The sequence below is a fragment of the Aegilops tauschii genome, chromosome 5, assembly GCF_002575655.3.
Source record: "Aegilops tauschii subsp. strangulata cultivar AL8/78 chromosome 5, Aet v6.0, whole genome shotgun sequence".
Lineage (NCBI taxonomy): Eukaryota > Viridiplantae > Streptophyta > Magnoliopsida > Poales > Poaceae > Aegilops > Aegilops tauschii.
In genome coordinates, this window is record NC_053039.3 from 60,765,939 (window position 1) to 60,793,914 (window position 27,976).

Sequence of the window (27,976 nt, forward strand, 5' to 3'; positions counted from 1 at the left end):
CAATTTCAACTCTTGGAACATCTTATATGCTCCGTGGCGTTCAAAACATTTTTGAAGTCCCGGTTCTAAGCCGTAAAGCATGGTGCACTTAACTATCAAGTAGTCATCATACCGAGCTTTTGTCAAAACGTTCATAACGTCTGTATCTGCTCCTGCAATAGGTCTGTCATCTAGCGGTGCATCAAGGACATAATTCTTCTGTGCAGCAATGAGGATAAACCTCAGATCACGGATCCAATCTGCATCATTGCTACTAACATCTTTCAACTTAGTTTTCTCTAGGAACATATAAAACTAAACGGGGAGCAACATCGCGAGCTATTGATCTACAACATAGATATGCTAATACTACCAGGACTAAGTTCATGATAAATTAAAGTTCAATTAATCATATTACTTAAGAACTCCCACTTAGATAGACATCCCTCTAATCCTCTAAGTGATCACGTGATCCATATCAACTAAACCATGTCCGATCATCACGTGAGATGGAGTAGTTTCAACGGTGAACATCACTATGTTGATCATATCTACTATATGATTCATGCTCGACCTTTCGGTCTCCGTGTTCCGAGGCCATATCTATTATATGCTAGGCTCGTCAAGCTTAACCTGAGTATTCCGCGTGTGCAACTGTTTTGCACCCGTTGTATTTGAATGTAGAGCCTATCACACCCGATCATCACGTGGTGTCTCAGCACGAAGAACTTTCGCAATGGTGCATACTCAGGGAGAACACTTATACGTTGATAATTTAGTGAGGGATCATCTTATAATGCTACCGTCAATCAAAGCAAGATAAGATGCATAAAAGATAAACATCACATGCAATCAATATAAGTGATATGATATGGCCATCATCATCTTGTGCTTGTGATCTCCATCTCCGAAGCACCGTCATGATCACCATCGTCACCGGCGCGACACCTTGATCTCCATCGTAGCATCATTGTCGTCTCGCCAATCTTATGCTTCTACGACTATCGCTACCGCTTAGTGACAAAGTAAAGCATTACAGGGCGATTGCATTGCATACAATAAAGCGACAACCATATGGCTCCTGCCAGTTGCCGATAACTCGGTTACAAAACATGATCATCTCATATAATAAATTTAGCATCATGTCTTGACCATATCACATCACAACATGCCCTGCAAAAACAAGTTAGACGTCCTCTACTTTGTTGTTGCAAATTTTACGTGGCTGCTACGGGCTGAGCAAGGACCGTTCTTACCTACGCATCAAAACCACAACGATAGTTTGTCAAGTTGGTGCTGTTTTAACCTTCGCAAGGACCGGGTGTAGCCACACTCGATTCAACTAAAGTTGGAGAAACTGACACCCGCTAGTCACCTGTGTGCATAGCACGGCGGTAAAACCAGTCTCGCATAAGCATACGCGTAATGTCGGTCCGGGCCGCTTCATCCAACAATACCGCCGAACCAAAGTGTGACATGCTGGTAAGCAGTATGACTTATATCGCCCACAACTCACTTGTGTTTTACTCGTGCATATGATATCTACGCATAAAACCAGGCTCGGATGCCACTGTTGGGGAACGTAGTAATTTCAAAAAAATTCTACGCACACGCAAGATCATGGTGATGCATAGCAACGACAGGGGAGAGTGTTGTCCACGTACCCTCGTAGACCGAAAGCGGAAGCGTTAGCACAACGCGGTTGATGCAGTCGTACGTCTTCACGATCCGACCGATCAAGTACCGAACGCACGCCACCTCCGAGTTCAGCACACGTTCAGCCCGATGACGTCCCTCGAACTCCGATCCAGCCGAGTGTTGTGGGAGAGTTTCGTCAGCACGACGGCGTGGTGATGATGATGATGTTCTACCGATGCACGGCTTCGCCTAAGCACCGCTACAGTATTATCGACGTGGACTATGATGGAGGGGGGCACCGCACACGGCTAAAAGATCAAACGATCAATTGTTGTGTCTTTGGGGTGCCCCCTGCCCCCGTATATAAAGGAGCAAGGGGGGAGGCGGCCAGCCTAGGAGGAGGGCGCGCCAAGGGGGGAGTTCTACTCCCACCGGGAGTAGGACTCCTCCTTTCCTTGTTGGAGTAGGAGAAGGGAAGGGAGAAGGAGAAGGAAGGAAGGGGGCGCCCCCCTCCCTAGTCCAATTCGGACTAGTCCATGGGGAGGGGTGCGGCCACCCTTTGGGGCCTTTCTCTCCTTCCCCGTATGGCCCATTAAGGCCCAATACGAATTCCCGTAACTCTCCGGTACTCCGAAAAATACCCGAATCACTCGGAACCTTTCCGATGTCCGAATATAGTCGTCAAATATATCGATCTTTACGTCTCGACCATTTCGAGACTCCTGGTCATGTCCCTGATCTCATCTGGGACTCGGAACTCCTTCGGTACATCAAAACACATAAACTCATAATATAACCGTCATCTAACTTTAAGCGTGCGGACCCTACGGGTTTGAGAACTATGTAGACATGACCGAGACACGTCTCCGGTCAATAACCAATAGCGGAACCTGGATGCTCATATTGGCTCCCACATATTCTACGAAGATCTTTATCGGTCAGACCGCATAACAACATACGTTGTTCCCTTTGTCATCGGTATGTTACTTGCCCGAGATTCGATCGTCGGTATCTCAATACCTAGTTCAATCTCGTTACCGGCAAGTCTCTTTACTCGTTCCGTAATACATCATCCCGCAACTAACTCATTAGTTGCAATGCTTGCAAGGCTTAAGTGATGTGCATTACCGAGTGGGCCCAGAGATACCTCTCCGACAATCGGAGTGACAAATCCTAATCTCGAAATACGCCAACCCAACAAGTACCTTCGGAGACACCTGTAGAGCACCTCTATAATCACCCAGTTACGTTGTGACGTTTGGTAGCACACAAAGTGTTCCTCCGGTAAATGGGAGTTGCATAATCTCATAGTCATAGGAACATGTATAAGTCATGAAGAAAGCAATAGCAGAATACTAAACGATCGTGTGCTAAGCTAACGGAATGTGTCAAGTCAATCACATCATTCTCCTAATGATATGATCCCGTTAATCAAATGACAACTCATGTCTATGGCTAGGAAACATAACCATCTTTGATCAACGAGCTAGTCAAGTAGATGCATACTACTGACACTCTGTTTGTCTATGTATTCACACATGTATCATGTTTCCGGTTAATACAATTCTAGCATGAATAATAAACATTTATCATGATATAAGGAAATAAATAATAACTTTATTATTGCCTCTAGGGCATATTTCCTTCAAGAAAAGGGTACAAGAACCCTCCACCGAAGTTGTTACAACACACCCATGCCACCGAGGGTGTTACAAAACACCCACGCCACCGTACACTATTCTAGCCCTACGTCTCGTCCATTGCCCACATGTGAATCTGCCCGAAGAAGTGCTCCATGTCTTTCCTTATGAGGCCCGCCGTCCTCCGGGCTCTACCCTCCGTAAGGCACCTACCAACTAGCCTATTGAGCGAAGGGGAATCCCCGTCGAAAACGATCCTGTTGCGATGCTTCTATAGCTCCCAAAGAGCAAGTATGATGATGGCCCTCATGTCCTTATCCGGCGTGTCCTCTATATTCTTGTTGAGCAACCACTCCGGTAACGTGTCGTCTGGTCCTGGAGTCCACCCTGGCTTGCCCAACGCCGTGCATATCTGGAACCAAAAAGCTCTAGAGAAAGCACAGTGCAACATGATATGATTCATCGTTTCCTCTTCCTGGTCGCAAAGCGGGCAAGCGTCCTGGTGCGGCAGCCCCCTCCTAGCCAACCAGTCGGAGGTCCAACAGCGGTTGCGAACAGTGAGCCACAGGAAGAAGCGACACTGCAGCGGTGCCCGGTTCTTCCATGTCACCATCGCCGTCGGAGCCACTTCCCTGCCCATGAACTTGGCAGCATACGCTGAGCGGGCAGAGTATCTCCCACTGCGCTCCCACGCCCAAGTGATCACATCTGGCACTCCCTCCCGGAGTTGCACCGCGTCGACTCTTGCCCACAGTTCCATGAATTCCCCAAGCATAGGCCCGTCCATGTCGGGGCCAACCTCGTGTGCCCATGATAAGCTTGTTATCGCGTCGTTAACGTGCAGCAGCTTGCGAATGCGTTTGGGGATTCAGGAATGAATGTTGGGGGCGATCTCCTCAATTCTGTAGCCATCAAGCCACCGGTCCTCCCAAAACAAAGCACCGCTGCCGTCTCCGATTGTCGTGTGCATTGCCGCATTGCACAGCTGCCTGGACGCTTTCGGTATTGGTAGCGTGAACTCGCTCCACGGCCTCGAGTCGTCGGTCCGAGCCAGCCATGGCCACCTGGCCTGCATGGCCGTGTTCATCCACCTGATATCCGGCACTCCAAGGCCTCCAGCCCACTTAGGGGCACAGACCACGGGCCATGCCACCGCACAGTTGCCCCCTTTCGCCTCCGCTTTACCACACCACAGGAAGCCACGTAAGATTTTGTTGATAGCTTTGATCATCTTGGCCGGAAGCTCGAAAGCTAGCATCGCATGAATTGGCATTGCCGACAGAACTGATTTGACGAGGAGTAGCCGGCCGCTCTTCGGAAGCACTGATGCTCGCCATGTGGGTAAGCTTGTCGCGATGTGATCCACTAATCCTTGAAGCTGCGCCGCTGATTGCTGGCGGATGGTCAACGGGAGGCCTAGATATTTGATCGGGAACCGCCCAATGGAGCAGGGAAGGACGCTAGTGACCATGTCCATCTGATCTTGCGTGCATCTGATCAGGAGTGCTGCGCTCTTCGTCAGGTTGACGCAAAGGCCCGAAGCAACAACAAATATGTATAGGATCAATGAGCACGCCCGCAAGTCCATCCGGTGGGGTTTAAGAAAAAGCATGACGTCGTCCGCAAAGATGAAGACTCTGGTCCGCAGGCCAGTCGGTGCCAAAGGCGCGAGCAAGTGCATCTCTGATGCTCGCTGAAAGAGGCGATGCAATGGCTCCATGACAAGGAGGAAAAGCATGGGCGATATCGGGTTGCCTTGCCTTAGACCACACTTGTTGTAAATAGGCTTAGCCGGCACCCCATTCAGCATGATCCGCGTGGATGAAGTAGCGAGGAGTCCACAAATCCAGCCTATCCACAAAAGAGGTGATTTTGTTGAAAAATAAACATGCTAATATCACTCAACTTAGTGTAAGTCAACTGAAATCTAACTACACATTTACAAATACTCCCTTCGTCTCAAAATTCTTGTCTTAAATTTGTTCTTATACGGATGTTCCTACTCACATTTTAGTGTTAGATACGTTCGTATGTAGATAAATCTAAAACAAGAATTTTGGGACGGAGGAAGTACTTTAATTTTGGATATGATTCATTCGTTGCCTACCTAGCAGCTACTAGCTTGGTTTCTGATTCAAGAACGCAACCGCTAATTAGCCGGTAAAAAACTCAGCCGAGCGCTAGGCATTGGGCATCAGACGAACGGCTGGGCTGGATTGATTGGACTTTTGGTAATTTTCTGGCCCATATCGATGGACAGGGAGCCGGTTCCCTCAGTTAGGCCCCTCACACCGTCACCTACCGAGAACATATCTGGTGATACGGCTTGTTAGGTGATACGATGCTCCAGTGAATCCTTGACCATTAGATCGCCTTCAATGCGATCTGATGAATGCGCATGTGTAGCCAGCTCCTCCACTTTGAAATATGTGAAAAACCCCTGGACCATGTTCTTAATTGAGGGTGAGACCTTTTTCCATTATCGGTCAAGCAGCCTCACTTTCGTTGACGGTAGGAAAAAGGTCTCTGTTTCAAAAAAACATATTTGCGGGTGAATCCCTATTTCAATGTCCAAACACACAATCAAGCCCGAAAATTCAACAAAATAAATTAACTATTATTTTGTTAGTTTGTCGACGAATAATAAAAGCACTGGTTTGATTTGTTAAATCCATGAATTTCATACTGTATTGGTTTATTTTATTTTATTTTGAATTATGATCTATAAAAGTACTATTAAAAGATGAACTTGTTTATTATTTGCAGTTGGTCATCACAAATTTAATATCTGTTCTAGCCTGTACAACATAAAATTCTGGAGTAGCTAGAAAGAAAACTGACCTATATACATTATATTTGCTTCCAATAAAGCTATTTGAGTTTTGTAGAGAGCATGCAAATAAACTTTTTGGCATTTATCTTAAAGAGGAACCAAATCTATTTGAGTGAATCTCGTCGTCAAGTAAAATGTACGTATGCTGCTAAATAAAAATAGGCAAATTTGAGGAATTGCAAAGAAAATATCTCCTGATTGCTTCAGCCTTGCGCTCAATTAAGAATATAATTCAGGGTGGTTTTTGAACATTTCGTGGTGGAGCAGCTGGTCATACGTGTGCATGCATCATGTCCCTTCGAGCATGATCCAACGGCTCATAACACACTGGAGCATCGTATCACCTAGGTGGTCGTATCACTAGATACGTTCTCGTCGCGTAACTTCCCACCGCTTCACCTCAAATAAAAAATCCCACCGCCCCTCGCATTTCTCCCCATCGTTCCCCATTCTTCTTGGTCGCCAGCTCCCTTTCCACCTCGTCAGGCCACCCCCTCCCCTTCGTCCCCACCGCCAGCAAGAGGTTCGCAACCACTGCTCTTCCTCGCCTTTTCGTCGAATCCGGTCGCCCAAGTGGCCGACGAGGTCCCCGAGCTCGGCATGCTCGCGAGCATCCCAGCGCTAGGCTTCGTGGGAGGCGCGAGACTTCCATGCCTCTTCTCTTCCCCGTCCTTCTTCGGATCCGCTGGCCGAAGTGCCCAAGGATGCGCTCGAGCTCCGCATGCTCAGGGCATCTCCAATGCTGGGCGCTTGGAGAGGCGCCAGGGATTTTTTCCTGCTGATATCCCGGTCGATGGGCAGTTGGAGCTGTCAAATCCTGGCATCGGAGGCCAGCGGGCGCAAAAGGTTGCGTCGGACGCTTCCTTCCTTTTCTCCCTCGCATGCGCCGCATAGTCAGTTTAATTAGCGTACAATTAGCGTCCATGGTTAGCATCTGGCGTTGGAAGGTCAGGTTCTTAGATTTTTCTAATTTAATACTATTATTTTGTTTCCTTCGTAAGCGCCTGGTCAGGCGCCTGGCATTGTAGATGCCCTCACGGGCGACCCAGCGCGAGGGCCTGCAACAAGACAACAAGGAGCGGGCGTGGGTGAGCAAAAATATCTGGGCACAGTTCGATGCCTCCACTGGTATGAGCAATGTTATTGTGAAATGAATTCTCATTTCTCTATTGACCATCAGGATTAATTCTGATTTGATCTTAGTCCTTAGACATTACTTCATGTCAACTCTCTGTATTATCCAATCTTTTCAATTAAATTTTAGTTAGTACTGTGCAGTTTACCGTGTGCTAATGTACAAACGTAATTTCAATTAGGTGTGCCTCTGTTTGATGTGCTATTCAAGATCCCTCTACAATTGTGTTATTCAAGATACAATGGCACTCGATGATGCTTGCTAAGAAGGTCTGCAATATGCAATGGACTGTTGCTTGCCAGATGACTGGAAGATGGGTACTTCATCCTCTCCTTTTTTGTTCAATTGAAGCAAGATAAATAAGATTCTTGCATTGTAATAAAGGTGGCAGAACCCCTCGACCTAACCCCTCCCGCGACACCCGCGTTGCCTCCCCCGGCGGCGGCGGGGGAACCCTAGCCGCGCCGCCGTGGCCCCCTCCGCACCTCGCCCCACCTCCTCGCCGCCGCCTGAGGCGGCCGCCGGGCAAGCGCGGGGCGCCATGGATGGTAGCGGCGGGGCCTCGGCTTCCTTGCCTGCGTGGCGAGTCCCGGATCTGGAGCGGCGGCTCCTTTGGCGAGGCACGGCAGGCTCTGGCCAGCAGCCGTGTGGGTGGATCTGGCGTCCTCGCCGCGCGGGCGGCAGGATCCCCGTAGTCGTTGGCGCCTGGTGCCGGCTTCTGTGGCGGCCGGTGCGCGCGATCTGGCGCCTCCCCTCCTCCCCCGTTCGGCGTGCAGACCAGCCTGGTTGGGCCGCGCCTCCCTTGGTCGCTGGTTCTGTACAGGAGACACTGCTGGTGGCGTTGATCTAGTTCGGGCGAAATCCCTGGCCGGCCATGACCGGTCGCGCCGACGGCGCCGCCTGAGCGCGCGGTTCTCCTCCTTGGAGGCGTCGGTATGGACTGATCTCCTCACTTCCCGTTCCCCTAGGTCTCCCGGGTGAGCCCTAACTTTGTTGGGCGGCGGCGGCGCTCATGGCGCCCACTAGTGCAGAACCGGCCTTTATCACCGGTTCGTAAGGGCCTTTAGTGCCGGTTCTGTAACCGGCACTATGGAGTGGAGACTAAAGGCCCTCCCTTTAGTACCGGTTTGGCACGAACCGGCGCTAACGTGCCACCACGTGGCACGAGCCAAGCCCGGGTGCGTGTAGGACATTAGTACCGGTTGGTAACACCAACCGGTACTAAATGTTTGGGTGTGTTTTGGTTTTAATTTTTATTTTTCCTTTAGTTTTGTGTTTCAATTTAATTTAGTGATTGTTTTACATTATAATGAGTTGTTAAATCATTAGGTGAAAGTACCGCAGATTAGTTTCGACTAGATGCATGTGGATCCTAGCTAAGTTTCGACTAAAGGCCCCCCTTTAGTGATCTAAGTAATATGGATATGGCATATACTTGATCACTTAGCTAGGATCCATCCAGTTGAAACTAATATGTGTTTTTTTCATAAATGATATAATAACTCATTATCATCATCATATTATAAGCGTTCATAACACCACAAAAGCAAATCACTCTTTGAGATTAAGTTCAGGACGAAGAACACGGACACGCATGAGAGGACAACAAGTACTAAGAGCATGATAACTAGCTAAATCACTCCTGCTGCTCTCTCACAGGTAAAATAGCATAGAACATGTATAGCTCTCCTGATTCATCATATTGGAGCATGCAGATGAACCTGTCTCCTAATCGTGGGCTGCGCTTCTGATTGCTGCCCCCTAGTACTTCTCTGCGATCGTTAGCAATTTTGCTCCAATCTTTCACTATTAAGCATTCATCGCTTTCAGAAATCCTGAATGCACTCATGTGCACTGTAGGATATCTTGACCACAATTGACATGCGACCTTTAGTCTCGATCCACTGAGGCACAACTGTCATCGGGAGTCCCTTTTGAAGAACATCGTATAGTAATTAATACACTTAGCAATGAAAGTTTAGCTTGAAAAATAATTTATGCAAAAGATGCAGTGGGGACTAATAGTAAAAATCTTACCATCTTTCCTAAATACATGTGACCGTAGTTCAATACGATCACTATTGGTCGCACGTTTTGAGTACTAAGATTTTCAAATTCAGGAAAATGATTTCTCTTAACAGCATCAAGATCCTCAAGCCATGAAACATAATGACTTATCTCCTGGCAGTTTAGTTCAGCTCCGGGACAGTAGTAGGTCCTGTCTACCAAGCGCCGGACATGTTTGCTTGAATGGAAATAAGTTGTCAATAGAAATTAGTTGTGAACTATTTTTGAATAAACAATATCAAAGACATAAATATGGTTGAGAAACTCACATAATGGTAGAACTGGAGGCGTCTGCACATCGACCCAGATGTCTCTATTACCTTCAATATCATCTTTCGGACGAATATCAAAGGTGATAACCATATCAGGCTCAAATGCATAAGCCTTGCATAGTGCTTGCCAAGTTTTGCATTCAAAATAGGTGTACGTGTCTGCATTGTATAATTTGACGTTGAAAGTATAACCATGCTCGGTCTTCAGGTAAACTCTCTTTACCTCCATAGTTTCCATAGCACTGAAACCTATCTTATCCAAGACAAAAATTCTTGCATGGCAGGGGATGCGCTAGTAGAATAGTGAAAATTTAAAATTATAAGTTGAAGCAAATGAAGCATATATAAGTCATGCTTAATTACGAAAAAAGACTTGTCGTTGTGACTTACTATATCCACTTCGAAAGTCTCATCCAGCTTGATGCTGAAGCGCCTATCATCAACAAGAAAATTTCTGTCGCACAGGCCGCGCTGGTCTTCACATAATTCGCACTTAATGAAATCTTTTTCGTCGTCAGACGACATTTCCTATGTTCATATAGGGGAAACATTAAACACGTACTAGTTCTATTAATTCAACTAATTCAACTACTTCTATTAGTTCAACTAGTTCTATTAATTCAACTAATTCAACTAAGCATTTAATAAAAATAAACGTGTTCTATTAATTTTCTTACTAAAATAAAGTAGCTAGTTCCATATAGTAATATTTTAATTAGATCATCAAATCTCAGATATCTAAATTTTCTTACTAAAAATAAACTAGTTCTATTAATTCAACTAATTCAACTAAGAATTTACTAAAAATAAACTAGTTCTATTTTTTTACTAAAATATATAAAGTAGCTATATATAGTAATATTTTAATTAGATCATCAAATCTCATATACCTAAATTTTCTTACTAAAAATAAACTAATTCTACTAATTCAACTAGTTCAACTAAGCATTTACTAAAAATAAACTAGTTATATTAATTCAACTAGTTTAAATAATCTCATATACCTAAATTTTCTTACTAAAAATAAACTTGTTCTATTAATTTTCATACTAAAAATAAACTAGTTATATTAATTCAACTAGTTCAAATCTCATATATATACCTAATTAATATCTAGCTAATTCATCTAAAATTGACATTAATATTTACCATCTTTTCCATATAATTCATCTAACATTAACATTCTAACATACTTATCTACATAATTTATCTAACATTAATCTAAACAACAGAAAACAGAAAATAAGTAAAAACAATATGTGTGTGTGTGTGTCTGTGTGTGTATGTGTGTGTGTATGTGTGTGTGTACGAGCGGGGGGCGGCGGCATACGGGCGGCGGCGCGAGACGGCGATGCGACGGGGACGGCGCGACGACGAGCGGCAGGCCGGGGGCGACGGCGCGATCGAGACGGCGACGTGGTACGGGGCGGCGGCGACGGGTGACGGCGACGACGGGCGGTGACGGCGACGATGGGCGGTGAGGGCGGCGGCGATGTCGCGCGAAGTAGTTGGAGAAGAAGTGGTGGTCGATGAAACTGAATTTTTCGTAAGTGCCATATATATAGGAGGGGCATTTAGTACCGGTTGGAGCCACCAACCGGTACTAAAGGCCAATTTTGGCCAGGTCAAGCGGCGGGAAACTGCCCCTTTAGTATCGGTTCGTGGCTCCAACCGGTACTAAAGGCCCCCCTTTAGTACCGGTTGGAGCCATGACCCGGTACTAAAGGTGTGCGCTGGTGCAGGAGCGGTGCGGGCAAGTTTAGTCCCACCTCGCTAGCCGAGGGGCGCCCGCACCAGTTTAAAAGCCCCCGGCGCGGCTGCTGTCTCGAACTCCTCTCTATAGCAGGCTTCTGGGCCTAACTCTGGCGCGCTGCCCGTTGAGCCTGCTGGCCCTTCTGGGCCTGTATTTGCAAACCCTAGGGTTGGCAGGCCCAGCAGGCAGCGCCCCAACATTGAAGTGCCTGTGTAACAGATGAGTTCTCGTCTGAAACCCTGATACTCCGAAAGAGATTGTTTAATTTGTACACGAGGTGCGTCTAGTTTCGCCGTGACGCTCTCTACTCTTTTGCACATGCTATGCAGGCGAAATGATGATACCATGCCAAGTTCCAACATTTTCAGAGTTCATTTTGTAGTGATTTTCAATTTCACCGTCATTTAGCTCTCTAAACAAATCGGTAAATGACTGAAAAACAGCAAATGATGTCAGAACGTGTTGGAAATTGATGACGTCGCTTTGAATGATGCATACTGAACGCAAAAATAGGCTGGAGTTCAAATAAGTTTAAAAAACATTGAAGTGCCTGTGTAACAGATGAGTTCTCGTCTGAAACCCTGATACTCCGAAAGAGATTGTCCAGTTTGTACACGAGGTGCGTCCAATTTTCGCCGTGAACCTCTCTACTCTTTTGCACATGCTATGCGGGCGAAATGATGATACCATGCCAAGTTCCAACATTTTCAGAGTTCATTTTGTCGTGATTTTCAATTTCACCGTCATTTAGCTGTCTAAACAAATCGGTAAATGACTGAAAAAAGCAAATGATGTCAGAACGTGTTGGAAATTGATAACGTCGCTTTGAATGATGCATACTGAACGCAAAAATAGGCTGGAGTTCAAATAAGTTTAAAAAACATTGAAGTGCCCGTGTAACAGATGAGTTCTCGTCCGAAACCCTGATACTCCGAAAGAGATTGTCCAGTTTGTACACGAGGTGCGTCCAGTTTTCGCCGTGACCCTCTTTACTCTTTTGCACATGCTATGCGGGCGAAATGATGATACCATGCCAAGTTCCAACATTTTCAGAGTTCATTTTGTAGTGATTTTCAATTTCACCGTCATTTAGCTCTCTAAACAAATCGGTAAATGACTGAAAAACAGCAAATGATGTAAGAACGTGTTGGAAATTGATGACGTCGCTTTGAATGATGCATACTGAATGCAAAAATAGGCTGGAGTTCAAATAAGTTTAAAAACATTGAAGTGCCCGTGTAACAGATGAGTTCTCGTCCGAAACCCTGATACTCCGAAAGAGATTGTCCAGTTTGTACACGAGGTGCGTCCAGTTTTCGCCGTGACCCTCTCTACTCTTTTGCACATGCTATGCGGGCGAAATGATGATACCATGCCAAGTTCCAACATTTTCAGAGTTCATTTTGTCGTGATTTTCAATTTCACCGTCATTTAGCTCTTTAAACAAATCGGTAAATGACTGAAAAGCTGCAAATGATGTCAGAGCGTGTTGGAAATTGATGACGTCGCTTTGAATGATGCAAACTGACTGCAAAAATAGGCAGGAGTTCAAATAAGTTTAAAAAACATTGAAGTGCCCGTGTAACAGATGAGTTCTCGTCCGAAACCCTGATACTCCGAAAGAGATTGTCCAGTTTGTACACGAGGTGCGTCCAGCTTTCGCCGTGACCCTCTCTACTCTTTTGCACATGCTATGCGGGCGAAATGATGATACCATGCCAAGTTCCAACATTTTCAGAGTTCATTTTGTAGTGATTTTCAATTTCACCGTCATTTCGCTCTCTAAACAAATCGGTAAATGACTGAAAAACAGCAAATGATGTAAGAACGTGTTGGAAATTGATGACGTCGCTTTGAATAATGCATACTGAATGCAAAAATAGGCTGGAGTTCAAATAAGTTTAAAAACATTGAAGTGCCCGTGTAACAGATGAGTTCTCGTCCGAAACCCTGATACTCCGAAAGAGATTGTCCAGTTTGTACACGAGGTGCGTCCAATTTTCGCCGTGACCCTCTCTACTCTTTTGCACATGCTATGCGGGCGAAATGATGATACCATGCCAAGTTCCAACATTTTCAGAGTTCATTTTTTCGTGATTTTTAATTTCACCATCATTTAGCTCTCTAAACAAATCGGTAAATGACTGAAAAGAAGCAAATGATGTCAGAACGTGTTGGAAATTGATGACGTCGCTTTGAATGATGCATACTGAACGCAAAAATAGGCAGGAGTTCAAATAAGTTTGAAAAACATTGAAGTGCCCGTGTAACAGATGAGTTCTCGTCCGAAACCCTGATACTCCGAAAGAGATTGTGCAGTTTGTACACGAGGTGCGTCCAGTTTTCGCCGTGACCCTCTCTACTCTTTTGCACATGCTATGCGGGCGAAATGATGATACCATGCCAAGTTCCAACATTTTCAGAGTTCATTTTGTAGTGATTTTCAATTTCACCGTCATTTAGCTGTCTAAACAAATCGGTAAATGACTGAAAAACAACAATGATGTCAGAACGTGTTGGAAACTGATGACGTCGCTTTGAATGATGCATACTGAATGCAAAAATAGGCTGGAGTTCAAATATGTTTAAAAAACATTGAAGTGCCCGTGTAATAGATGAGTTCTCGTCCGAAACCCTGATACTCCGAAAGAGATTGTCCAGTTTGTACACGAGGTGCGTCCAGTTTTCGCCGTGACCCTCTCTACTCTTTTGCACATGCTATGCGGGCGAAATGATGATACCATGCCAAGTTCGAACATTTTCAGAGTTCATTTTGTAGTGATTTTCAATTTCACCGTCATTTAGCTCCCGAAACAAATCCGTAAATGACTGAAAACAGCAAATGATATCAGAACGTGTTGGAAATTGATAACGTCGCTTTGAATGAGGCATACTGAACGCAAAAATAGGCTGGGGTTCAAATAAGTTTAAAAAACATTGAAGTGCCCGTGTAACAGATGAGTTCTCGTCCGAAACCCTGATACTCCGAAAGAGATTGTCCAGTTTGTACACGAGGTGCGTCCAGTTTTCGCCGTGACCCTCTCTACTCTTATGCACATGCTATGCGGGCGAAATGATGATACCATGCCAAGTTCCAACATTTTCAGAGTTTATTTTGTAGTGATTTTCAATTTCACCGTCATTTAGCTTTCTAAACAAATCGGTAAATGACTGAAACACAGCAAATGATGTCAGAACGTGTTGGAAATTGATGACGTCGCTTTGAATGATGCATACTGAACGCAAAATAGGCTGGAGTTCAAATAAGTTTAAAAATCATTGAAGTGCCCGTGTAACAGATGAGTTCTCGTCCGAAACCCTGATACTCCGAAAGAGATTGTCCAGTTTGTACACGAGGTGCGTCCAGTTTTCGCCGTAACTTCTCTACTCTTTTGCACATGCTATGCGGGAGAAATGATGATACCATGCCAAGTTCCAACATTTTCAGAGTTCATTTTGTAGTGATTTTCAATTTCACCGTCATTTAGCTCTCTAAACAAATCGGTAAATGACTGAAAAAAGAAAATGATGTCAGAACGTGTTGGAAATTGATGACGTCGCTTTGAATGATGCATGCTCAACGCAAAAATAGGCTGGAGTTCAAATAAGTTTAAAAAACATTGAAGTGCCCGTGTAACAGATGAGTTCTCGTCCGAAACCCTGATACTCCGAAAGAGATTGTCCAGTTTGTACACGAGGTGCGTCCAGTTTTCGCCGTGACCCTCTCTACTCTTTTGCACATGCTATGCGGGCGAAATGATGATACCATGCCAAGTTCCAACATTTTCAGAGTTCATTTTGTAGTGATTTTCAATTTCACCGTCATTTAGCTCTCTAAACAAATCGGTAAATGACTGAAAAACAGAAAATGATGTAAGAACGTGTTGGAAATTGATGACGTCGCTTTGAATGATGCATACTGAATGCAAAAATAGGCTGGAGTTCAAATAAGTTTAAAAACATTGAAGTGCCCGTGTAACAGATGAGTTCTCGTCCGAAACCCTGATACTCCGAAAGAGATTGTCCAGTTTGTACACGAGGTGCGTCCAGTTTTCGCCGTGACCGTCTCTACTCTTTTGCACATGCTACGCGGGTGAAATGATGATACCATGCCAAGTTCCAACATTTTCAGAGTTCATTTTTTCGTGATTTTCAATTTCACCGTCATTTAGCTCTCTAAACAAATCGGTAAATGACTGAAAAAAAGCAAATGATGTCAGAACGTGTTGGAAATTGATAACGTCGCTTTGAATGATGCATACTGAACGCAAAAAAAGGCTGGAGTTCAAATAAGTTTAAAAAACATTGAAGTGCCCGTGTAACAGATGAGTTCTCGTCCGAAACCCTGATACTCCGAAAGAGATTGTCCAGTTTGTACACGAGGTGCGTCCAGTTTTCGCCGTGACCCTCTTTACTCTTTTGCACATGCTATGCGGGCGAAATGATGATACCATGCCAAGTTCCAACATTTTCAGAGTTCATTTTGTAGTGATTTTCAATTTCACCGTCATTTAGCTCTCTAAACAAATCGGTAAATGACTGAAAAACAGCAAGTGATGTAAGAACGTGTTGGAAATTGATGACGTCGCTTTGAATGATGCATACTGAATGCAAAAATAGGCTGGAGTTCAAATAAGTTTAAAAACATTGAAGTGCCCGTGTAACAGATGAGTTCTCGTCCGAAACCCTGATACTCCGAAAGAGATTGTCCAGTTTGTACACGAGGTGCGTCCAGTTTTCGCCGTGACCCTCTCTACTCTTTTGCACATGCTATGCGGGCGAAATGATGATACCATGCCAAGTTCCAACATATTCAGAGTTCATTTTGTCGTGATTTTCAATTTCACCGTCATTTAGCTCTCTAAACAAATCGGTAAATGACTGAAAAGCAGCAAATGATGTCAGAACGTGTTGGAAATTGATGACGTCGCTTTGAATGATGCAAACTGACTGCAAAAATAGGCAGGAGTTCAAATAAGTTTCAAAAACATTGAAGTGCCCGTGTAACAGATGAGTTCTCGTCCGAAACCCTGATACTCCGAAAGAGATTGTGCAGTTTGTACACGAGGTGCGTCCAGTTTTCGCCGTGACTCTCTCTACTCTTTTGCACATGCTATGCGGGCGAAATGATGATACCATGCCAAGTTCCAACATTTTCAGAGTTCATTTTGTAGTGATTTTCAATTTCACCGTCATTTCGCTCTCTAAACAAATCGGTAAATGACTGAAAAACAGCAAATGATGTAAGAACGTGTTGGAAATTGATGACGTCGCTTTGAATGATGCATACTGAATGCAAAAATAGGCTGGAGTTCAAATAAGTTTAAAAACATTGAAGTGCCCGTGTAACAGATGAGTTCTCGTCCGAAACCCTGATACTCCGAAAGAGATTGTCCAGTTTGTACACGAGGTGCGTCCAGTTTTCGCCGTGACCCTCTCTACTATTTTGCACATGCTATGCGGGCGAAATGATGATACCATGCCAAGTTCCAACATTTTCAGAGTTCATTTTTCGTGATTTTCAATTTCACCGTCATTTAGCTCTCTAAACAAATCGCTAAATGACTGAAAAGCAGCAAATGATGTCAGAACGTGTTGGAAATTGATGACGTCGCTTTGCATGATGCAAACTGACTGCAAAAATAGGCAGGAGTTCAAATAAGTTTAAAAAACATTGAAGTGCCCGTGTAACAGATGAGTTTTCGTCCGAAACCCTGATACTCCGAAAGAGATTGTGCAGTTTGTACACGAGGTGCGTCCAGTTTTCGCCGTGACCCTCTCTACTCTTTTGCACATGCTATGCGGGCGAAATGATGAGACCATGCCAAGTTCCAACATTTTCAGAGTTCATTTTGTAGTGATTTTCAATTTCACCGTCATTTAGCTGTCTAAACAAATCGGTAAATGACTGAAAAACAGCAAATGATGTCAGAACGTGTTGGAAATTGATGACGTCGCTTTGAATGATGCATACTGAATGCAAAAATAGGCTGGAGTTCAAATATGTTTAAAAAACATTGAAGTGCCCGTGTAACAGATGAGTTCTCGTCCGAAACCCTGATACTCCGAAAGAGATTGTCCAGTTTGTACACGAGGTGCGTCCAGTTTTCGCCGTGACCCTCTCTACTCTTTTGCACATGCTATGCGGGCGAAATGATGATACCATGCCAAGTTCGAACATTTTCAGAGTTCATTTTGTAGTGATTTTCAATTTCACCGTCATTTAGCTCCCGAAACAAATCCGTAAATGACTGAAAACAGCAAATGATATCAGAACGTGTTGGAAATTGATAACGTCGCTTTGAATGAGGCATACTGAACGCAAAAATAGGCTGGAGTTCAAATAAGTTTAAAAAACATTGAAGTGCCCGTGTAACAGATGAGTTCTCGTCCGAAACCCTGATACTCCGAAAGAGATTGTCCAGTTTGTACACGAGGTGCGTCCAGTTTTCGCCGTGACCCTCTCTACTCTTTTGCACATGCTATGCGGGCGAAATGATGATACCATGCCAACTTCCAACATTTTCAGAGTTTATTTTGTAGTGATTTTCAATTTCACCGTCATTTAGCTCTCTAAACAAATCGGTAAATGACTGAAAAACAGCAAATGATGTCAGAACGTGTTGGAAATTGATGACGTCGCTTTGAATGATGCATACTGAACGCAAAATAGGCAGGAGTTCAAATAAGTTTAAAAAACATTGAAGTGCCCGTGTAACAGATGAGTTCTCGTCCGAAACCCTGATACTCCGAAAGAGATTGTCCAGTTTGTACACGAGGTGCGTCCAGTTTTCGCCGTAACCTCTCTACTCTTTTGCACATGCTATGCGGGCGAAATGATGATACCATGCCAAGTTCCAACATTTTCAGAGTTCATTTTTTCGTGATTTTCAATTTCACCGTCATTTAGCTCTCTAAACAAATCGGTAAATGACTGAAAAAAGCAAATGATGTCAGAACGTGTTGGAAATTGATGACGTCGCTTTGAATGATGCATGCTGAACGCAAAAATAGGCTGGAGTTCAAATAAGTTTAAAAAACATTGAAGTGCCCGTGTAACAGATGAGTTCTCGTCCGAAACCCTGATACTCCGAAAGAGATTGTCCAGTTTGTACACGAGGTGCGTCCAGTTTTCGCCGTGACCCTCTCTACTCTTTTGCACATGCTATGCGGGCGAAATGATGATACCATGCCAAGTTCCAACATTTTCAGAGTTCATTTTGTAGTGATTTTCAATTTCACCGTCATTTAGCTCTCTAAACAAATCGGTAAATGACTGAAAAACAGCAAATGATGTAAGAACGTGTTGGAAATTGATGACGTTGTTTGAATGATGCATACTGAATGCAAAAATAGGCTGGAGTTCAAATAAGTTTAAAAACATTGAAGTGCCCGTGTAACAGATGAGTTCTCGTCCGAAACCCTGATACTCCGAAAGAGATTGTCCAGTTTGTACACGAGGTGCGTCCAGTTTTCGCCGTGACCGTCTCTACTCTTTTGCACATGCTACGCGGGTGAAATGATGATACCATGCCAAGTTCCAACATTTTCAGAGTTCATTTTGTAGTGATTTTCAATTTCACCGTCATTTAGCTCTCTAAACAAATCGGTAAATGACTGAAAAACAGCAAATGATGTCAGAACGTGTTGGAAATTGATGACGTCGCTTTGATGCATACTGAACGCAAAAATAGGCTGGAGTTCAAATAAGTCTAAAAAACATTGAAGTGCCCGTGTAACAGATGAGTTCTCGTCCGAAACCCTGATACTCCGAAAGAGATTGTCCAGTTTGTACACGAGGTGCGTCCAGTTTTCACCGTGACCCTTTCTACTCTTTTGCACATGCTATGCGGGCGAAATGATGATACCATGCCAAGTGTCAACATTTTCAGAGTTCATTTTGTAGTGATTTTCAATTTCACCGTCATTTAGCTCTCTAAACAAATCGATAAATGACTGAGAAACAGCAAATGATGTCAGAACGTGTTGGAAATTGATGACGTCGCTTTGAATGATGCATACTGAACGCAAAAATAGGCTGGAGTTCAAATAAGTTTAAAAAATATTGAAGTGCCCGTGTAACAGATGAGTTCTCGTCCGAAACCCTGATACTTCGAAAGAGATTGTCCAGTTTGTACACGAGGTGCGTCTAGTTTTCGCCGTGACCCTCTCTACTTTTTTGCACATGCTATGCGGGCGAAATGATGATACCATGCCCAGTTCCAACATTTTCAGAGTTCATTTTGTAGTGATTTTAAATTTCACCGTCATTTAGCTCTCTAAACAAATCGGTAAATGACTGAAAAACAGCAAATGATGTCAGAACGTGTTGGAAATTGATGACGTCGCTTTGAATGATGCATACTGAATGCAAAAATAGGCTGGAGTTCAAATGACTGAAAAACAGCAAATGATGTCAGAACGTGTTGGAAATTGATGACGTCGCTTTAAATGGTGTGTACGGAACGCAAAAAAGTCTGGAGTTGTAATAAGTTTAAAAAAATGAAGTGCCCATGTAACAGATGAGTTCTCGTGAGAAACCCTGATACTTCGAAAGAGATTATCCAGTTTGTACACGAAGTGCGTCCAGTTTTTGCCGTAACACAAGAAGTCCGGAGTTGTAATAAGTTATTGAAGATAAAAAAAGAGGCACAATGCTCGTTAATTAGCTTCAAGTCTTTCGAAATAGTGCAAACTGCACTGCACATAGCTCCGTGCAGTCTACACTATTCCTCAAGGCTTAAAGCTAAGCAACGTGCAGATGAGCATTGCGCCTCTCCTTCATCGTCTCTGCACTCAGGGCTTATAAACCGCTCCTAGTGCCTCTCTCTTCGCGAGGTGGGACTAAAAAACAGCTTACTAAGAAACTATAGTACCGGTTCATGGTACGAACCGGTACTAAAGGTGCCCGTGGGGCCCCAGCCTGACCACAGCCTGACGCAGCATCAATAGTATCGGTTCGTGACACAAACCGGTACAAAAGGTTGCTCACGAACCGGTACTAATGATCTCCGCCCGCCTAGCCGTTGGAACCAGCACTAATGGACACATTAGTGCCGGCTCAAAATCAAACCGGCACTAATGTGCTTCACATTTGACCTTTTTTCTACTAGTGGCCGTTCCCTTCTTGAAGGCGCCGCTTTGGGAACCTTGGGGTTGGGTGGCGCTTGCGGGTGGTGGGCGACGGCGGTTGTGCGGTCCTATCCTAGCATGGATCTACGTCCGTTGCTTGGAGATGGACTCGTGTTCATGGAGGTCGATGTTTGGCATCATGGTGGCGTTGATGGCGGAGGACCGGCCAAGGCTCGTGTAGGTGGAGGTCATCATTTGGCATCGTGGTGGCATCGATGGCGGAGGACCTTCCAAGGTTGACACCTCAATCTGCTCTGAAGATGGACCAGTGAAAGATGGCGGCGATGACACATGTGAGTGCGTCGGACCGGTTTGTGACCCGGACCTGGCAGATGGCTCGGTCAGGGCCTCCGGCTTTAGATGTTAGGCTTAGGTGAGAGGTCTAGGTATGTGGTCCAACTTGCACCCCTTCATCATATGGATAGGAGTAGCGGCAGATTGCCAAGATGGTGGATTCAGGCATATTGTTGTTCTACTTTATAAGGTCCCCGAGAATAATCAATAAAATGGCCGCATGCATCTCCTAGATGCAGAGGCCGGGGATCATCTTCCTTTTCCAGAAAAAATTGCAATGAAAATTGCAGATTTAGCTAAACTCAACTGATGGTGTAATATCTCTTCCTATGAGCAGCAGTAATGGCATCTTCTGTAGGAGTAACAAGGCGTTGCTGAATAAATATACTTGACTTTCAAATGAGCGTGTTAAGAGGTTTAATTAGTGTCAATCCCTACTCTAATTATAGTTGGATATTTCATTCCTGTACTATTTGAAACTTATCAATCAGACGTAAAGAATAAAAGAAATTTGCTACTCCCTCCGTCCCAGTTCGCAAGGCAAAATCCCAAAAACTATTTGTCCCAAAATCTTCCACCCCCTAGGCACATTTGTATTCAATTTGACACTAGTAGTCCATCAATGTTTGCATGCAAAAGCTGATCCACTCCTCTTTCACCGTGGGAAACCACTCCACTAAATCTGCATGCACCACAACACTTACTCCTCTTCCCACGCTGCATGCACCACAATTCTAATGCGTGTTGGAGTACTTCCTCTCATCTTCCTCTTCCACAATGCAGTGTGAAACGGTTACTGTTTTGCATGCTGAAACTTGTATAAAATGGCAACACATGTTCCTCCTCTTCCCACACATTCAGTTCATTGCCTCATCTCCCCCCAACTATCATGGACGTGGAGGGCATGGAGGAGGTCTGTGCCGAGGTGGGGGAGGTAGATGCCGAGGTAGAGGAGGCAGATGCCGAGGTGGAGGAGGCAGATGGCGAGGTGGAAGTCACACAAGGCGAGGTGGAAGAACTTGAGGATGAATTTGAGAGGATTTACACAACCATTCAAGATCTTTTTCAGAAAGTAGATCGTGGAACGAACGTCGGAGCTAGTGATTCAAGGTTCTCGGCTAGGGCAAGGTTCTCGGCTTGAGCTCCCATTCTCCTCTCCCTCTACATTGAAAGAAAAAAATATGTTACTTTAGCAAACGAATTTCACATTTCATGTAGATCATGCTTAAAAAAACATCATGGTAGTTTACCTGTTAGCACTCTTCTTTTGAGCTTGCACCCAATCAACAAATGCCCACACACCTATTTTTCCATCAAACACACAATTTCCTTGAGAATCATACCTTGGCCTTGCCATAGCCGACAAGAACATGATCTGCTGGATGTGGTTTTTATGTTTGCATTCTCTTTTTGGTGCTTCCTCTCTATGACTCAAGTACATTTTCTGTGTCTTCCTTGTACGGTAGAAGATCTTCTCATCCAAATGAACCTTGTTAAAACTAGCTTTAAAAGTGGGATTGTCCTCCAATGAACTTGGCTCCAAATTCTCAAGGCAATACGCCACACGTGCCTTCTTGTTGGCTTCAGTTAATGAAGGTTTCAGTTCATTTGAAACTCGTCTCATTACCTTCTCCTTCAACCTAGACAGAAACAAGAAAAGTTGATCATGATTTCAGTCATCATCGAAATGTAAGAACTAATGCTTTTTTTCATACCTACGATGAACTGTGCTTTTGGACATGTTAAGTCCAGCAGCAACTTGTCGAATTGTGGTCCTCTCACCAGGTGGAATGGCTTCTAATGCCTCAATATCCAAACTCATTTTCTTCCTTCCCGTTTTTAACTTCAAATTGTTCTTGATAGAGTTAACGCCACCTCCTGTCTTCGTTTCTTTCCAAATCCTACTCACGCACCTCCGAGAACAATTTCCATCACGTACAACAGAATCCAAAACCCCCTTCTTTAACCTTCCACGCTCTCCATTTCGAGCAAGCAGCATAGCGTAAATATTACGCTTGTCTTCGACAGTGTACTGTTCTCTGTTATTCTTGTTAGCCAAAGCATCTACACACATGAAAACAAATCATAAGCACAAACCAAATATGCTGCTACTAAACAAAACTGAAAACAAATCATGGTTGAGTTGGAGATGAAAAACCTACTCAAATCAATCTCTTTTGCAGAAGGTGCTTCTACATGTTCCGGGCGTGGAGGATACTCGTCAGCGTTCTCAAAATTTGGATTATATCCAGCGCCACGCCAGCCGCCTTCTCTGCCGTTAGTAGATGCAGCAAACTCACTGGTACGGTCCACATAGAACAAATTATTTGTACACTTGAGTATGCAAGGATATCACAGTCACAGAACAAATTATTCCTAACAAAACATAGCGTCTCTCGCAGGCAGTTTCCTGATGCAATCGTCGAACGAGACAGCATATCCTGATCAGGCAAGAAGGACTACGTACCTCTCGTGCAGAATACGGACGAATTTGGTCCGACGCAGATGGAGCCGTTCATGATGTTCAAGCCGACGTAGGAGGACGTCCTTCCGGCGGCGCTTGCACTGCCGCTCCCGCCCGGCGAGGTGGCCCAGTTCGACGAGCCTGCCTGATTTGGAGAAGGAGGTCGAGGTGGGCGCGACAGACCGACGCGGCATCTCCCTCCGACGTTGGGGCTGGACACCGGTGTAGAGGCAGCCGTTCCAATGGAGAACGACGGCAGTGGTCCTCGACCTGCAAGACCGAGTGGAGGAAGGCCGCCGCCATGACGAGTACGAAGTGGAGGAAGGCCGCCGCCATCGCCGGAACGAGGAAGGAAGGCAGCGCGAGTCAGGCCTCGGAGGCCAAGAGGCGGCGGACGACGATGTCCCTCGTCTCCCCCGTCCGACGCCATGAAATCGAGGAGGAGAGGAGATGAGATTGGCGCTAGACTGGGCTGTTCGTCTCCGTAAGTCCATGGCTATATAAAGAAATCTGGGCGCTGCTTTCGTTTGAGTTTGGAACGAAATCCTTGCGCGCGGAATCAAATCTCTGGTTTAGGAAAGAAATCTGGGCGCGATAGCAAAATTTAAGGAGAAAATATCGCGCCGAAGGAGGAAGGAGCGCGCAAGGCGGAAACAGCGCGCGGGGCAGAGGAAGGAGCGCGAGATTGGCGCTGCATGCAGCGATCGGGCGGTTTTTTACGTGAAAAATCAGAGCCAATGGAAATTCACCTTGGGCCAAGATATTTGAAAACTTTGCCTTGCGAACTAGGACGGAGGGAGTAGATAAGCTAACGTTACAAGGGGAAGTAAACATTAAACATGTCATATAGTGATTGGGAATAACTGATATGTCATTCAACGAATATCCACAGGAGTGCACGAGTGCGCCTGCTCACGGAATCACCAAGCACACGTTCTCCTCGGGATATGCCATGAAGCAGTTAATTCATCCGTATAGCACATGGCTGGTCCCACGTGTATGCTGGACGGCCGTTAAGGGAACGACGGCGTCAGGGTCAAAACGGCACGCGACTTCGAACGCAAAACGGCACGTAAATGTATGCACGCCAGCACCCTAGGTCGGGTCACTACGTGATTACATTATATTTCTTTTTGCGGGGTGTGATTAGATTATACTCATACTACAAAAAAAATCCACTACGTGATTAGAATATACTATACTATAAAAAAGCTGCATATTTGATACTTGCAATTTTTCCTTCTATCAAGCAAGAACAGTTTTTGTATATTACTCAAAAAAAGCTGCAGATTTGATATTTGCAATTTTTTCTTGCATCAAGGAATTTTTTTTTACAGTTAACGCAAGAACAATTTAAACATTCAAAAGAAGGAACCCCTGTATTTTTAGGCCAAAGCTAATATGATTCCAAAAGCTTTAGCCATGCGAAAATTCATAGAAGCGTCCATCCTCGCCTAATCACTTTATCAGCCCTCTATTAAGGATTGGATTTTTCTATTGGACCTAAGCCCGGACATAAAAATTGAAGACCGAAGGTCGAATTAATCCGGAAAGACTGAGTCCAAACCCATAAAGGTCCAACTATAAAAGACCAAACTAAAATCGGTCGTCAAAATTGAAAGACCAATCTAAATCGAAAACACTAACGCCCATATGTATGGGCGTCTGGCAACTCGCCCACACGCATGGATCCTCGTTCAACCAATTTTGCACGAAACTTGGTGCGTTCTAGAAGTTTTTGTGTGCCACATAGGACTAAGCTGGGTGTGTGAGCATTCATCCGGTCGTCCACAAGTTCTTTTTCACCACACGGGGGGCTGGTATGTGGGCGTTTAGCAATTCGCCCACACACCAGTTTTCACGTACGCAGAGGGGGCTGGTGTGTGGGCGTTTATCACTTCGCCCACACGCCCGTCTCCTCGCCCACACCCAAAGCTGGCAGTTGCCATGTGTTTCTGCAGGGTACATGACAGCTGCCCTAGCTTTGCTTGTAAGCAGATGGCAACTCTCTTTCACCCGAGTTGCCATATGTTTTTGCATGGTACATGGCAACTGCCCTAGCGTGCACGTAAGCAGATGGCAACTCTTTCTCTTTACATGGCAACTGCCCTAGCGTGCTTGTGAGCACACGGCAACTCTTTCTTTTACCCGAACATGTGTTTTTGCCATGCCTTTTTATAGTGCTACATAGCAACTGCCTAGTGTTAGTGGGTGGCAACTCCTAAAATTTTAAAATCATGGCAACTGCAGTAGACCAGACCATACATGGCAACTGCAGTTGAGCAACCATGGCAACTGTAGTTGTCCGACATGGCAACCGAAGTTCAGTGACATGGCAACTACAGTTAAACGAACATGGACGAGGGTCTGGACCATCACTAGTAGAAAAAGGGCCTATTGTCCTGGTTCGTGGGGGCCTTCTGTCCCGGTTTGTGAACCGGGACTAAAAGGTCGTTACTAATGCCCTTGGCCTTTAGTCCCGGTTCTTACACGAACCGGGACAGAAGGTCCTCCACGTGGCCGCTGCGGCCAGCCCAGGACGGAGGGCCTTTGGTCCCGGTTGGTGACACCAACCGGGACCAATAGGCATCCACGCGTCAGCATTTCGGGGGCTGGGGTTTTTGTTTTTTTTTGAAAGGGGGGGGGGTTAGGGGGTTTTGGGGGGTTAATTTAGGTTGTTATTAGGTAGCTATTAGAGAGAAGTGTCCTCTCTTATATCTCCGTGCTTGGTTTACCAACGCTACGTACTGCTATGCCTAAACATGGCTTAGATTGAAGTGAAGGCAACATGTGGTGCATGTCGAAAGTAATACTAATCCTAACTTGATCAAGTTTGGATTGTACTACTTTCGACACGCACCACATGCATGTTGCCTTCACTTCAATCCAATCCATATTCATTTCACCCGCTGATATATAATAACTCTTCATGCGCGCATCATGCATCATCATATATAATAACAAGTCCTACTAATCATCATCATACAACTTCTACTCATTATTAATAACAAGTCATATGATCATCATCCTCACAGTCATCGAACCAACCCTACTTAATTGTTCTTAGCACATGATCATCAGTATTAGGTAGGACCGAAATACCCTCTTTAAGGTAAAATAGCATAAAATAATATAGACCCTGACTCTCCATTATGGAGAATGGAGATCATCCTGTCTCCAATTCTTGCGCTTCGCTTCCTTTTGCTTCCAAGAACCTCCTTGCGACTGTCCATACATTTTTTCCATTCTTTGATTTGCATGTCTCCACTTCTTTTATAAATCCGGTATGGACAGTTGAGATTCGTAGGATGACCTGGTTGTATATTCAAAACATCAAGCCTACCATTCTGATACATCAAATGAGGCACACAATCCTCTGGGATTATCTGTTGAAAAACATAGTAATAACTTCATAGTTAGCAATGATGTAATAGTTTTAGAACTATGCAAAATATGCACGGATGTCGTAATAGTAAGAAATCTTACCAGGGTATCTCCATAGTAGTTACCATAGTTCAACACGTGCACTAGTGGCACGTATTGACCATAATGTTGAGGAGTTTGATTGTAGATATTGTAATTCTCAATATCAGTTCAAAATCCGACCAGATGAGTTTTCTCCTTATAAGTTAACTCAGAGCCATCGGTGTAGTAGGTTCTGTCTACCATGTTCCGCACATTGTTTGAACAATCAAAATAAGCTGTCAATGAAAATAAGCTGTCAACTATTTTGAAATGAACAATATAAATTAGCTAATAACTATGTTTCAGAAACTCACATAGCGGTAGAATTGGAGGCGTATCAACAAGGATCCAAATATCCATATTGTCTTGCTCGATGTCAGGATCACCAAGATCCATGGTGACAAGCATACCCTCATCAAAACCATACATCTTGCAAAATGCTTCCCAATTTTTGCAACCAAAATAGGTTACGCTCTCAGAATTATACAACTTTACTTCAAAATCTATATCATGATGGGTCCTTAATTAGGTGAATTTTCTTTGTTTCCATACTTTCATGGTCTTCAAAACCCATCCTCTCCAAGACGTAGCGTCTTGCATGGCATGGGATAAGCTAGCCGAATTGTAAAAGATGAAAACTACACGTTGAAATAGTTGAAGTTGTGCTTAATTACGAAAAAATAACACTTGTCGTCGTTGCGTACCGTTTCAACATCGAAGGTCTCCTCCAGCTTAATACTGAAGCGTCGATCTTCGTCCAGGTGAGGCCTGTCGCACTGACCTCGGTCGTCGTGGCACCAGTCGCACTCCCCCGGGAGACTTTCGTCGTCCGAGTACGACATTTCCTATGTTCATAATTCAAATATTAAACATCTACAATTAAATATATGTACTAAAAAACCTAAGTTAGATCATTATTATTCATCACGGGTTGACTATCGGTTTGTCGAGTCTTTTCTTGAAAACTCTCAGCTCACGTGGTGTATACATTCGACCGTTGGTGATGGTCGCTCCTCCCTTTGTCCCCGTGTGCATTACACCAAAATGTCTAGCACACGGGAACAAAGGAGAAGCGACCCCCACGACAACAGTCGGGATTCTTCGTCCTCTCATATATATATGGTGGAACTCTCCCTCACTGATTCCTCTCTGACATTTGCGACCGTCGGTGATGGTAGCTCCTCCTTTCGTTCTCGAGTGCATTACATCAAATTGTCTAGCACACGGGAACGAAGGAGAAGCTACCCCCATGACAACAGTCGGGATTCTTCGTCCTCTCATATATGGTGGAGACTCGACAGACT

At 44.6% G+C, this 27,976-nt stretch overlaps 1 long non-coding RNA gene across 2 annotated transcripts in view; it reads right to left on the reverse strand.

The window, feature by feature from the left end:
- Positions 1-7,123: 7,123 nt before the first annotated feature.
- The window catches only part of LOC109775128 (uncharacterized), a 40,019-nt gene continuing 19,166 nt past the window's right edge, over positions 7,124-27,976 (reverse strand). For both annotated transcript variants that reach the window (XR_012184103.1, XR_012184104.1), the window contains one exon: positions 7,124-7,148. This is a non-coding gene — a long non-coding RNA (uncharacterized lncRNA). The remainder of the gene's footprint in view (positions 7,149-27,976) is intronic.